The 15493-nt window shown below is 40.5% G+C and overlaps 1 protein-coding gene and 1 pseudogene across 1 annotated transcript in view; both read right to left on the bottom strand.

Moving 5' to 3' along the window:
- The window catches only part of LOC122563751 (protein tyrosine phosphatase type IVA 2-like), a 129099-nt gene that overhangs the window by 101546 nt on the left and 12060 nt on the right, over window positions 1-15493 (bottom strand). The gene's annotated exons all lie outside the window — the stretch shown is intronic.
- Window positions 12068-14216, bottom strand: LOC122563752 (RNA-binding protein with multiple splicing 2 pseudogene; annotated as a pseudogene).

Raw genomic sequence — 15493 nt, 5'->3', positions numbered from 1 at the left:
CTAACCTCTGTTGTTGGTAAAATTCTAGAATCCATCATTAAGGATGAGGTTTCTAAATTCTTGGAAGAGCAGGGTCTGATTAGAACAAGTCAACATGGATTTAGTAAGGGGAGGTCGTGCCTGACAAACCTGTTGGAGTTCTTTGAAAAAGTGACAAGTAGGTTAGACCAGGGAAACCCAGTGGATGTTATCTACCTAGACTTCCAAAAGGCCTTTGATAAGGTGCCACACGGGAGGCTGCTGAGCAAGGTGAGGGCCCATGGTGTTTGAGGTGAACTACTGGTATTGATTGAGGATTGGCTGACAGAAGGCAGAGAGTTGGGATAAGAGGTTCTTTTTTGGAATGGCAGCCGGTGACAAGCGGTGTCCCACAGGGTTCAGTGTTGGGGCCGCAGCTGTTCGCATTATATATTAATGATCTGGATGAAGGGACTGGGGGCATTCTAACGAAGTTTGCCGATGATACGAAGTTAGGTGGACAGGCAGGTTGTACTGAGGAAGTGGGGAGGCTGCAGAAGGATCTAGACGGTTTGGAAGAGTGGTCCAGGAAATGGCTGATGGAATTCAATGTGAGCAAACGCGAGGTCTTGCACTTTGGAAAAAAGAATACAAGCATGGACTACTTTCTAAACGGTGAGAAAAATCGTAAAGCCAAAGTACAGAGGGATCTGGGAGTGCTAGTTGAGGATTCTCTAAAGGTAAACATGCAGGTTGAGTCAGTGATTAAGAAAGCGAATGCAATGTTGTCAATTATCTCAAGAGGGTTGGAATATAAAAGCACTGTTGTGCTACTGAGACTTTATAAAGCTCTGGTTAGGCCCCATTTGGAGTACTGTGTCCAGTTTTGGTCCCCACACCTCAGGAAGGACATACTGGCACTGGAGTGTGTCCAGCGGAGATTCACACGGATGATCCCTGGAATGGTAGGTCTAACATATGAGGAACGGCTGAGGATCCTGGGATTGTATCATTGGAGTTTAGAAGATTAAGGGGAGATCTAATAGAAACTTACAAGATAATACATGGCTTGGAGAGGGTGGACGCTAGGAAATTGTTTCTGTTAGGCGAGGAGACTAGGATCCGTGGACACAGCCTTAGAATTAGAGGGGGTAAATTCAGAACAGAAATGCGGAGACATTTCTTCAGCCAGAGAGTGGTGGACCTGTGGAATTCATTGCCACAGAGTGCAGTGGAGGCTGGGACGCTAAATGTCTTCAAGGCAGAAATTGATAAATTCTTGATGTCACAAGGAATTAACGGCTACGGGGAGAATGCGGGTAAGTGGAGTCGAAATGCCCATCAGCCATGATTGAATGGCGGAGTGGACTCGATGGGCCGAATGGCCTTACTTCCGCTCCTATGTCTTATGGTCTTATTCTTCCTATTTCGTTTGGAGTGAGCAAAAAATATACTTAAAAATGCAACCATTTTTAACTGCGGTAATTTAAAAGGGCTAACTAGTTCACAGCATGTGTGGAAGTTCCTAGGATTGCCATGTAGTTGTGCAAATTAGAGGGAATATTGCAAGGTACCTGATTAGTCTTTGCAAGGTAAGCTTGACTCCATAACCTACTCAAAAAGGATCAATTAATCGACAAACACAACTGCTTGGATGGGGACAGTCAACCTGTGTTCTGTTTTCAAGAAGGAAGGATAATTGGTTAAAGGAGTGAGAGCAACAGTCAAGTTTTGAATAAACTGAAGTAGGATATAGCTTGTTCATGTACCAAATAAGAAACTCTCTCCTTTCCCAATCAATACAGCACGAAACAGTGTTTTTGCACTTTTATACAAGTTTTTCTTGTAACAATTAGAAGTTCTAGCTAGAAGACGACGCTGGGCACAGATTGCAAACATAATTCCATACAAAATAATTACCACACAGGAATACCTTGCACAACATGTGTTTTGTATTCTAAGTTGAGTGTTACAGCAGGAAACTACAACATTTGGGAAACAAGATCCACATACAAAGTGCCTTGAATATTAAAGCATCAAGTAATATCAGTAAAGTATTTGCGGCAATCTTAACAGAGAAACTAATTTGAAGTATGTTTGAATTGGGACTGTGGCAAGTTACTTTTTAGTTATAATGAAAACTTGCAAAATCCAGGAGATAACAAAGCAAACGATAGCTCAAGTGCTTTTTCTCTTTTGGCTTCAGTAACAACAATTCCTTGGCTCTTCGTTCAAAGTAAACTACTCAGTGGCTGCACACTAAATCCAACACATGCTGGTGAGTCATTTCCCGTTTCTGCTAACCAGGCCATGAAAGTAGCACCATGATATAATCTCCAACAGTATCACACTCACTCCTGCCCAAGGTCACCATGTGCACAAAAACTAAATTTCTAGTGGAAAATTTCACTCAGCACTTAGTTTAGAAGATTCAGGCAGTTACCATCTTCACTGGAGTGCGACAACTAGAAAAAATGTTTAAACTATACATCAGGGATTTGAGATTAACCCTTAAACATCTGTACAGCTTCATTCTGTCCTTCAACGTGCCTTTCAACTACAGAATTTAAGAAACCACTCATGCAGCTGTCAAATGAGTCAGAGGTTAATTTCCATCGCTCTGTCTGAAGATATGGAAAGATGTACTATATATATATAATATGGCTTTGAAATTTTGCAAGTGAGATTTGACTAATGCAATTAGAGGATGAAAACATGATAATACAACTCTGCAAACCATAGAATGTCACTGCTTGTACAAGTATTTGTATTACAACTTAACGTCACACAAAAACAGTAACCAGAGAAACTGATGAAACTGTCACCATGATTTAATCAGTTAAATCAGGTAGAGCCTGCAAGTCATACCAGGCACCATAACTTTCCAGTTATCAAAGTACATTTCAAAAAACAATACTTAGTGGCAGTGTTCCCTCACATTTTCTCCCTGCTGGGCTGGTATCCAAAGTCCATGCATGGCAGAAACACCCAGAACTGGAACTCAATGCCACAATGTGCGTGCCAAAGCAATCGCCATGTGCAGAACATTGGAATTGCTTTCCTTATGTTCCATCACACAACTTAGAGGGGATGTAGCTAATAGGAACAAAGGAATATTAGGATCAGCGGTAGGCCACTCAACTAGTACAACCTGTAGTCATTCAATTAGATTATGATTTATCATCTACCTCAATGACAAATTCCTGCATTGCTGCCATGGCTTTGATGTCATTTGTCTTTAAACTGCCAATTTCAGTCTTCAACATGCAAAATGATTGAGCTTCGGTGTATTGTTTTCCTTGGAACAAAGAAAACCAGTTGAGGTCTACAAAATTACAAAGAGCACAGATACTGCACGGCTGATTTCCAGGGGGCATAGTTTTAAATGTACACTTAATTCTCCTTGAATGCCATAGTTGCATTCCAGTTACACCTCACTTAATAGAAAATAACTTAATATAAATAATAGGGCCTAAAAATATCACTCAAGATTGCTCAAACATCACTCAAAAGCTTAACACAAAGTATAGCACAGCCTGAATGAAGGTTTAAATCATTTATTAATGAAACAAAAGTAAATTTAACACATTACATTGAAAAAATATTGTTGATGCAGGAACAGAGGGTCATCATCATCACTACCTTCTGGTGTAGTTGTGGTTGCAGAAGGAGATGGCTGTGGTTGATTGTCTCCTGACTGTTTCTTGGGGGTGAGTTCAGATTAAGAGATATGCAGGTACAGGAACAGATTAGAAAGGCAAATGGCATGTATGAAAGTAATGCAGTCCGACAGGAATTATACAGGGGTTAGACAGGAATTATACAAGAATATTCTTGCCTCAGAGGGAGAGCAATCTACATTCACTAGTTTAATGTTTGAGATGAAGCTGCTCAATATTTGGTACTGTACCTCTCACATGCTCTGACAGCAGCTGACATCGGCACATGTGCAGAACAGCGCGGAGACTTCAGTGCTGACATCAATGCATGTGCAGAACAAAGTGAGCAAAACGATTGCTGCTGGAATCGCACGATTGCGAAGAGGTAAGCGTTTTCGAAAATACCGTTCCCTAATTCTTCAGTGATATTATAGCCAAATCGAGCTACCGAAACATGCTTTATATGAGAACTATCTGTAACTGGTAGGAGATTTACAGCAGACTTAAGGAGGATATTATTTTGACCAGAGTGGTGGATATCTGGAACTCACTGCCTGAAAAGGATGGTAGAGGCAACATTCAAGTCTTAATTAAATGAAAAGCCACATTTTACAAGGTCACAGCCCAAATGCTGGGAAATGGAATCAGACTAGATAGATACTTTAATGAGTGGCGTGGACAGAATGGGTCAAAGGGCCTCTTTTCATGCAGTAACACTGATATGTCTCTACTTCATGATTCTATGAAGCTGTGATCGAGATTTTGAAACATTCACCCTCCTCAGTGATGAAACTCATTTCAGTCTTTAATGGCCCACCCCTTTTCCTGATATTATGCCCCTTGGTTCTAGAGTCATCAGCTAGCTAAGCTGAAGAATATTAGACTTGCAATATCAGAATAGCTGAGCTTTAATTCCACATACTAAGAGAGACATCCAGATAAAAGACATGAGGTCTTGGATTAAAGTGCATTATCTACACTACAAATAACAGCTCCCCCACAAAATTTGAATCTTTTAACACCTACACAGGTTTGGAGATTGTTAAATAAAAGCTCAACCATTGAGTCAGGCTTATAACTCAATAGACATCATCACATCCTTCTTCATCTAACTCTCGATTCCTCAGGCATTGAAAAGTGTCCACTTCAACTCATAACAGCTCAAAAGAACACCACCCGATATTTCTCTACCATCTCAAATGCACAACCAATCCGATGGCCTCAATAAATACTTTAACTTTTAAAACTTTTCATATTGATCTAAAAACACAGTCAAGCCATATTTACTTGCCATCCAGTACACTACTTTGTTTTAAGGCATTACGGTCTCTGGTAGCTTCTTGACTCTGAAAGTGGGCTTTTATGCTGTAGAAATATAAATAATGTCTTCCTTTTATGCTGGCAAATTTCCCTGGTAGCCAGTGTGCCAGCCAGAACTAAGTATACGCAAATTAAATTTAACTACGCATACTCAAGGCACCAGCATTTACTGCTGCTTTGCCACGGAATCTGTCCCACAAAAATAAATATGGATCCCACAGCACAAAATGCCGCAGTCAATATTATAAAACTGTTTTCTGAAGTGGGTCCACAAAATAAACACAACATAAATAAAATGATCTTCATGCTCACTGCAGAAATTTAAAGTCTCCCTCTGACTCTTGCCCTATGTGATTACTTCATTAAATGTTTGAACTAAATATGTACAAGGCAGCACATAAGTGACCAATAACTTAATAGGCAAAGTTAGCATTTTTATCTTGGTAGGACAAAGTGAAAGACAAGAAAGAGAATACTCAAAATACACTTTACACCAATATTCTTACATTTAATGAGAAAAACTAAAGAGCCTGTAACACAAACTAAAGCTAAGCACCTCTGATGCATTTTTATAATTATTGTACCAACCAAGTTTAATGCTCAGCTCAGTGAATTAAGATCCTTTTCTTCTTACATAAAATGCAGTGCTTAAGAAGTCTTGACAAATGGAATCACCATTTGCTGTAACAGGTCCTAGTCACCCACTCTCTACACATTTTTGATATAATTGACAATTAATCAAATAACAATGGATAATTATCACTGGTGCCATGACAAATAGATTTTTACAACAAATCTGGAATATCAAATACAGTTTATGTTGAATTGCATTTAATTTATTTTGTGGACAAGAAAACAAAACATTGAACACTACCAATTTGTTAGGAATACATTTTACCTCAACGCAATGATGATGTTATGAATTCAGAGTTTGATCTGTAAACTCTTCAATCAAAAAGTGAAGTTTGAGTTTTCCTTGTAAAACACAACTATGGGTGCAAGCTTCTATTGAAACTATTCCAAGTTAAGTTTGTTTTATTTTGCTGACCAAGCTAGCATTCACTGCATATCCCTGGTTACTCTTAAGGTACTGTTACTGTTGTAGTCCATGTGCTGTAGACAGACCCATAATGCCTCAAGGTAACCAATGCCAAGATTTTGACCCAAATACACTGAATGGCATTTTTATGCAAATCAAAATAGTGAGCAGCTTGGAAGGGAACTGGCAGATGTTGGCATTTCCATGTATCTGTTGCTTTTGTCCTTCTAGAAGTGATCATGGCTTTGGAAGGTGCTGTCCATGGATCTTTGGTGAATTTCTGCAGTGTATCTTGTAAATTGTACACACTACTGTCACCGAATGCCTCTGGGTAGATGGAGTAAATATTTGTGGGTGTGGTGCAAATCAAGCAAGTCCTGATGGTGTTAAGCTTCTTGAGCATTGTTATTTTGTATTCATCCAGATTACATGGACAGTATTCCATCACACTCCTGACTTGTGCAAAGTAAATGGTTGACAGGCTGTGGGCAAATCAGGAGGAGAGTTACTCACTGCAGGATTCCTAACATCTGACCTCCTCTTGTAGCCACTGTACTTACGTGACAAGTTCAGTCCAGTTTCTGGTCAGTGATAACCCCTGGATATTGATAATGGGAGATTCAGTGATGGTAGAGCCATTGAATTTCAAGGGATGATTATTAGATTGTCTCATATTGGAAATGGTCATTGCCTAGCATTTTTGTGGCATCAAAGTGCCATCCCACTTTCCAGCCCAAGTCTAGTTATTTATCAAGGTTTTGCTGCATTTGAAAAATGGACTTCTTCAGCAACAGAGTTGTCGAAAATGATGCTGAACATTGTATAACTATAGATGAACATTCCCACTTCTGACCTTATGATGGAGGGGAGGTCATTGATGAAGCAGCTGAAGATGGTAGGCCTAGAATATTACCCTCAGGAACTCCTGTAAGATGTCCTGGAGCTGAAATGACTGACTTCCAACAACCACAACCAATTTACTATGTGCCCTGGATGACTCCAACTAATAGAGTTCAAAGATATGCAGGTTAGGTAGATTGGCCATGCTAAATTCCCATAGTGTCCAGGGATGTGCAGGGTAGGTAGATTAGCCATGGGAAATACAGGGTTACAAGGATAGGGTAAGGGGGTGGGTCTGGGTGGGATGCTCTTCAGAGGGTCAGCATGATCTCGATGGGCTGAATGGCCTGCTTCCACATTATATGGATTCTATGATTCTATAATGGAGAGATTTTGCCCCTAATTCCCACTGACTTGTTTTGCCTTCTTTCATTTACTATAATGCTAATTACAGAAATAGAAGTGTAACATATAATTTTTTTGACAAGTTAACTACCTAGTCATTAAATTGTGATGTAAGCTCTGATCATTGAAAGCAACAACTATGACTCAAGTAGCATGCCGAAAATAGTTTGATGGCAAAATATGCCAGAACTTACAAAACAAAAAGGTAAAGTTCCCTTCAATCCCTGGTGTGAACCACCATGCTGCAAAATAAATAGGCACATGCTGCTGGAACACAGTTACATTTTTTCACTGATAATTAGATAATTATTCCAACTGGCATTAAATAATTGTGTTTATTTGCCAATATGAAAATTAACAGTTCAGATCTTTGGGCCAACTGTCAGTTATCTCAGTTGGATGAAATATGTTAGTTCAAATGCAGGTCTCTATTTTGAAGAGATAGTGTTAAATAGTTGTTCTGCTTTTGGGATACAGCTGGGTAAATAGTATCTAAAGGAAGAGCAACTGAATACAAGAGGAGTACTGATCACTGAAATTGAGCCTAATACTTCAACCTTCATGGGCAGTTTTGAACAGTGGTAACAGCAACAGATAGAGAAATCTGTAAATACCTTCTAACCAACCTGTTCGGAGGGGCTATTACACATCTATGGAGCAGGTGGGACTTGAATCCAGGCCTCCTGGCTCAGAGGTGGGGACACTGAGTGCACAACAAATTCCCTTTGAGAAATCTGTATTCTTGGATCATAATCTGCATGAAAACAATGGCTGGGCCTTAAAAAATCAGTAGACATGACATTCAATTAACTGGCTAGTCAAAGTAGAGGGGACTGAAAACTCTTGTGAAATGCCTGACTAAACTTTCAGCAGATTTGGAATACAGCTAATAAGCTACCCCCAATTTTTAGTTTGCAAATCACAATTACAAATGCCCAACAAATTTCAGCTACATATTTTGTATGAATAAAGGTGAATTCATTTTTTAAATATCCATTAGCAAGCTACACAAAACATTACCGGATAAACAGTGGGAATTAAATTCCTTTCCAATGTTCCAATAAAATTCCTGGATTGGCCTTGGAATGTATTTGTGAAAGATTTCCTTCACAATTCTTCAGGCACAAACAACAAAATGTCACTAGTCTCCACAAGAGTTAAAATTGGCTTTTTCTATACCATCGCACACTGCTTGATGACATGTGTATGTGCAATCTGCAGCATGATCATATGATGACATATTACCTGACTACTGCAATATCTACAGGTGCCAAAATTATTAGGCCATGCTCTTAGAACGAGTACTGTCTTGAGGGAAGGTGTGGTATTTATCCCACCTCAGAATTCATAAGAACAATCCTTTAAAAGGATTTGGAGATGCCAGTGTTGGACTGGGGTGTACTAAGTTAAAAATCACATAACACCAGGTTATAGTCCAACAAGTTTAATTAGAAACACTAGCTTTTGGATCCTTCATCCAACCAACTGATGAAGGAGCAGTGCTCAGAAAGCTAGTGCTTCCAATTAAACGTGTTGGACTATAACCTGGTGGTGTGTGATTTTTTACCTTTAAAAGGAGATTAAGTAGGCAAACAAACCGGGTGTTTTTAAACAGCACTTGAGTTCTAGATTACTTTCATTCCTTGTATGGGAATTACTAAATCAGGGTACACAAGGGAGCTTAGTTCTTTCCAATATGATAAAGTAAGAACCTCGTCTTCCAAATAACTGAACACAATGGCTTGGTCTAATTAAAGACTCGCTTTCAGCCATGAGGTTTCTGGCAAATATGCTTTCCTGACTGAAAGTCTATGCAATGATAGACTGCACGTATCATTATGCAGTTCCTGCTTGTACTAGGCAGTGTCAGTATTAAATACTTTGAGTCAGGATTATAATATCATTTCACTTTGCCTAATTAGTCACCTTTGTAGCATGTTTCGAGTAGGATTCAGATTGTCAGAACAAGTAGAGAGAGACAAAGAAGAGAGTGATTGTCAGAATGCATAGACAGAAAGACTGACTGGAGGGGTGGGGGGGGAACTAAAAGTGTGTAGGGAAAGAGAGAAAGACAAAGGGGAGAGAAGCATAGAGTCACTGACTTGTTGGAAAATGTGCAAATGTCTGTTTCACACAAGGACAGATCAGGGTTCAGTTGTGTTTCTCAGTTCGTTGTCAAAAAGTTGACCATCAGTCTTAGTATGAGCTCAAAATGAAGAATTCCTGATGAAGGGCTTTTGCCCAAATTGTCAACTCTCCTGCTTCTTGGATGCTGCCTGACCTGCTGTGCTTTTCCAGCACCAGGCTCTCTACTCTAATCTCCAGCAACTAGTCCTCACTTTTGCCTAATCAAATGAAGAATGGTCAGACAGGGAAGGCACCAAAGAACTTCACAAATGGGAGACTATTTTTACCTCAATCAACCAGTACTAGTTATTGCCCTTTAGTTTAAAAAATGTACCACAGAGACACTAAGCAACATGGCTTAAAAAGGCAATAACTTTTTTTTTTAACACAAGTTCTTGCATACAGCTTTTCATTGTCAGAGCAGACCTATACTTAAAATTTCACTGAGCTTTAAAACTTAAAAGGCTGTCATTTGGTCCCTTTCACCAATGCAGGCTCTTTGAAAGAGCTACTTATTAATCTTAGTCCCACGCTATTTTCCCCATAACCCTGCATCCAATTCGATTTTAAAGTTATTTAAAATGGATTGTTTTTTCACTAATTCAGGCAGCACATTCAAGATCACAACTAAATACGCAAGCAAAATTCACATTTCACATCTGTCCTTTACTGCCAATTATCACAGAGTCTACTGCCAGCAAAATTGTTTCTCTGGCTTACTCTATCAAAATGCTTCATGAGTTGATCACTTGCTTAACTTTCTCTAAAATCTAAAATCCAACTTCAATTACTCCACATGTTCTTAAACCGTGGTAGCATTCTAGTAAACATTCTCTGCATCTTCAAGGTCCTCTACAGAGACACATCTGGAATTAATAGCGATTTATTGTGACATTCATGTTTCACTAAAATTCAGGAACCCAAAAGCTTTTTAAACTGCTTTCTCAAATTGCAATATATTCACCAAGATGTGTGCCCATAAAGACCACGTTTCTTCTCTTACACCTCCCTTGAGATTTGTATCCTTTATTTCATATTGCCTTGTCTCATTATTCCCAAAAGTTATCACTCCACTTGTCCCCCAAAGGACCCATTCTTGTCCAATGCCTGTCATGGCCAAGTTTCTTTTAAGTCAGTGAGTGACTGGAATTATTTTTAAAAGTTGTAGGACTCTGTGGGGATTATTAAAACAAATTTCCCTTGAACAAATCCGGTCTTTCCTTAATTAATCCACACTTGTCCACGTACTTGTTAATTTTGTTCTGGATTAGAGTCTCTGAAAAGCTTCCTATTACTGAAGTTAAACTGACTGACTTGGAAAATATTGCAGCTTCTCTGGTGTTTCTATGGATCTTCCGTTTGAATACCACCACACACCCTCCCCCACAGGGTTAATGTGCATAAACAGTGCATAATGTTTACTTCACCTTCATAATCCACAAACCCCAAAATGCAAAATAAAGCACTGAAGTCATTTTTTTGTCTGCCATTTCAATGGTACTGATTCAATGCCAACAAGCAGAAAGGAATGAGGGAATCAGAAATAGATTTAATTAGGTGGTATGTTAATTGATGGAAGTTTTCTTGAAAAGACAGGAACCAGTTCCTAACCATAAATGTCCAGTCCAAAATGGGGCAAAGACTGAAAGTATGAAGATTGCTGACTGTTCATACTAGATCATTTTAATTGAAAAGAAGATTCAAAAACATGCTATCCCATCAACCTTGCTTCTTCCATCAATTCCTGAAATTTGCTCAATTACCTAGGTCATGGTGGACTGCCTGGAATACAAAACAGAGGACTTTAATTCAGACATTTTTTGCTGTACGTGATAGAAGAACAAGCCTTAAATAACTCTGCTTCGCCAGACCAGGCTGAAAATAACTGAGGGGCCAATAATTATAACCTTTTGATGTCTAAACTAGGGCAGCCACAACCCAGTCCAACCATTTTATATGTAGGCCTTATGTAATGTTGTCATGGAGCATCACAAAAATTTTGTAGCCAGGTTAGATCTAGTCTTTTAGCTTTTAACGTTTTGTTCTATCAAGTACAAAACTGATTGTAAACTCAGAGCTTAAGAACTAGAAGCATGACTCCATTTCAGCTCCTCGAGCCTCCTCCACCATGTGATATGATCGTGGCTGATCTCATTTCCACATCAACTGCACTTTACTGCCTGCTCTTCATAATCCTTCCGTCCATTCCTAATTAGAAATCTCTATCTCCCTGTTAGGTTCCCTTCTTGAGATTCTTACATGCTTGATACAACTATAATACACCAATTTCTGTGAATAGCCGCGATTCATTTCGGCAAGTACAAGCTTTTGGAGGAACACTTAACACTCTTGGTAAGTCTTGCGGAGTATGTCAAGCAAGGCTCCCTGAACAAAGGTACCGTCCTCCCTTTATACAGGCATTTATATCACAGTCAGTCATGTACACAAGACACAAACCCTGGGCACTCCCCCACAGTCACATGCCACCCAAAAACAACGTAAAGTGATTAGATTATATCCAAAAATGAGATCAGGTTATTCCTTAAAACGGCGTGAGATCAGGCTTTCCCTTAAAACGGTATGGGATTAGATTGTCACATCCTACCTGCAAGACAGGAAAACAACGTTTTTCCCTCCTCCCCCCACCCCCAGCTGGCTCATCCAATATTTTTACATGCCAGCACAACAAATTAACCTTTTAACATCTCATTCCCTCCTTTTATCATTCCAGGATGACCAACTAAATGAGGATGAAAAAGGTGCTACCAGCTTATTTGTAAGAATCTGACAGCCAGTATTTAAGTAAGTTATTGACACATAGCATACAATGATTGTAACAAGAATTACTAGTCCATACAGTCAACAGGATCCTCACATAGAAAACAAAAGTGTTCACTAGTCAAGTTCTTAAATTCCACATTCCTTAGTGACAATTCCACCCCCTCCAAGTGGAGTGAAAATGAGCCAGCTATGCAAAATCTCCTTCAGTAAAGTCCAACCTGAAAACAAAATTTCTCCATGGAGAAATCTGAATTCTTGGATAAGGGCAGTTAAATACTTAACAAAACTGAAAAGACTTCCATCTTCATGGAGATACTTCAGATGGAGGATACCAGTGCATCTGAGCGTGATGTGTGGCAGCTGCAGCTTCAGCAGCAGGGTAGGTGAACACAGTATGTGGAATGGCAGGGGTCAGTTCTGTTGTGTACAGTGGATAGGGAGCCCAGGCCTCTGGAAGTTCAGGGATCAGTACTGTTCTTAAGGGTCCCGTGCAATGAAGTGCGCTCCCAAGGCACGGTGCGTATTTGTGGGGTTAGTTGCAGCCATCAGTTGCTTTTGGCCACGTTAATGTTCACCTTTGCAAATTCCAACCAAAATGTCTGAGAATTTTCGGGATCAAGTCGAATGCCATTAAATGCATTCTTTCCTGCTTCTGCTCCAACTCTGCTGTTAAATGTAACAAAGCCAACTGGCTGTTTTGATGTTAGCTTGATCAGTGAACCTTCATATCCCTTAAATGATCGAAAGACAAGGTAAAGCTCACGTAGTTTAATATCCATAGGAAGCCCACTGACAAAAAACATACAGACCTCCTCTTCACCACTGTTAGCTTCATCAGATGATGAATAAGAATGAAGGAAGTAAAACTACACTGTCTCTGAGCATTATGCTTCAAATGGAGGGGGAAAACGGGAAGACAATATTGGCGTAGTCGGCAAACAATCCAGATACTTACGATCGCACAGTGTCAGCGTCTGCCCGGAACATCAGTGCCTCACGACGGACGGGCCCACAAGGTGTTCAACCTTGGTCCCTCTCGATATTCCTGTGTGCCGGAGATGGTCCCCTCGCTCGATTGCTCTTTATCCTATGGATTCCTCAAACGCTAATTAGTCCAGTTGAGAGAGAGACAGTTTTGCAAGCGTGCTGGCAGATAGAGGTTAGAGTCCTCTGAGCTGCACTGGGGGGAGGGGGGTGTGATTGAGGTTCGGGTCCTCTGCACAGTACTGGGGCTAGTGTTTAATTGGGGTTCATGTCCTCTGTGTTTAATTGGGGTTCAAGGCCCCGTGAGGATGACAATAAGATGCCCAACCTCCAACAACTACAACCAACTTCGTCTATGTCAGGCATGACTAACCACCGGACAGTTTTCGTCCTGACTGATTGATTTGCTTGATGGACTGCTACTTCGGGCAAAGGTAATTCACATCAGGTTTCAGCGTTAACAGAAAATCAACTATTTATTGTCGACAAAATTGGTTTTCAACAGAGGCAAAAATTGGATAAATGTATTACACAGTTTAGGTTGTAGTGTTTTAAACCCAATACATGCACAAATTATTCATAAGACAGACAAATCAGATGATTTGACACAAATATTGTGGGTGGAAAGAAAACAAATTCTGCAGATCAATAAACCCAGACCACAAGGTGGAGGTTATTTCCTCAAAGCTCTTTGATTTTAGCAAGGAAGAGGAGAGGGATGTTTCTCATACCAGTCGTTGCACTGCACTCACAGGTCTTGAACTGCAGCTGGACCAATCTGGAGGATGCCACGAGAAAGAATTTTCCCTAATTTAAGTGTCAAATATTCTAGTTGCAACTTTGTTGGGAACCTTTTTGCCAAACAGAAGCTTTTGTTCAAGCTGCCCTAGATGTTTATAGCCTGTTATGGCCTCCTGGTCTAGAGGTAGGTTCACTGTCACTATGCCACAACAACATAGGAGGCAATTTTCAAGGGATATTATTACTATACAATGAATCCAGAAACTCGGCTAACGTTCTGGGGATCTCGGTTCAAAAGCCACCACGGCGAAAGTGAGCACTGCAGATGCTGGAGATTAGAGTTGAGAATTTGATGTTCAGAAGCACAGGTCAGGCAGCACTGAGGAGCAGGAAAATCAACGTTTCAGGCAAAAGCTCTTCATCAGGAATCATGCCTCATTCCTGATGGAGGGCTTTTGCCCGAAACGTCGACTTTCCTGCTCCTCGGATGCTGCCTGACCTGCTGTGCTTTTGCAGCATCACACTCTCAACTCTAGTCCCACCATGGCAGATGGTGAATTTTGAATTCAATTTTAAAAACCAGTGATTAAGAATTTACTGAACCCGTATCACTGTTAATCATTGAAAACTCCGTGGCTCACTGATGCCCTTCAGGGAAGGAAATCTGCCACCCAGTGTAGAGTTTGCACATTGTCTCCATGTCTGTGGGTTTCCTCCAGGTGCTCCGGTTTCCTCCCCCACTCAACCATTACCATCTGAAATAGGGCTAATCCCCGTCTTAAGAGTACTGGCACTTCTCAATATGGGGTCTTAACCTCACAAAGCCTCCAAACAGAACTTCTTTTCGAAATGTCGATTCTCCTGCTCCTCAGATGCTGCCTGACCTGCTGTGGTTCTCCAGCACTACACTCTCGACGCTGATCTCCAGCATCTGCAATCCTCACTTTCACAAAGAACTACTTTCATACAAGCACCATAAGCAAGTGACAAGAGCTAAGCAGACACAACCAGTGGATCAGATCTAAACTCTGCAGTCCTCCCATATCTGGTTGTGAATTGCGGTGGACAATTAAACTCACTGGGGAAGGTGACTCCACAAATACTTCCAATGAAGGAAGAGCCTGAAATAAGGCTGAAGCATTCACACAATCTTCAACCAGAAGTGCCAAGTGGATGATCCATCTCCCTCTCCTCCAGAGGTCCCCAGTATCACAGATGCCAGTTTTCAGCCAATTCGATTCAGTCCACATTCTATCAAGAAATGGTTGTTGGCACTCGATACTACACAGTCTATGTGTTCTGACAACATTCCAGCAATAGTACTGAAGACTTGTGCTCCGGAACTCACCACTTCCTGAGCTAAGCTCTTCCAATACAAGTACAACACTGGCATCTGTCCGACAGCGTGGAAAATTGCCCAAGTGTGTCTCCTGTACACAAAAAGCAGGACAGCCCAGCCAGTTTACTCTTCTCTCAATCATCAGTAAAGCAATGGAAGGGGTCATAAACCGTGCTAGCAAGCAGCACCTGTTCAGCAATAACCTGCTCAGTGACACCAAATTGGGTTCCACCAGGACCACAATTCTTGACCTCATTACAACCTTGGTTCAAACATGGACAAACGAGCTGAATTCCAAAG

Source organism: Chiloscyllium plagiosum, unplaced genomic scaffold, assembly GCF_037043375.1.
Source record: "Chiloscyllium plagiosum isolate Xiang-an unplaced genomic scaffold, Cpla_swu_hap1 HiC_scaffold_30, whole genome shotgun sequence".
Classification (NCBI taxonomy): domain Eukaryota; kingdom Metazoa; phylum Chordata; class Chondrichthyes; order Orectolobiformes; family Hemiscylliidae; genus Chiloscyllium; species Chiloscyllium plagiosum.
Note: the sequence above shows the minus strand (reverse complement) of the source record. Positions and strands in the feature narration are given on the sequence as shown.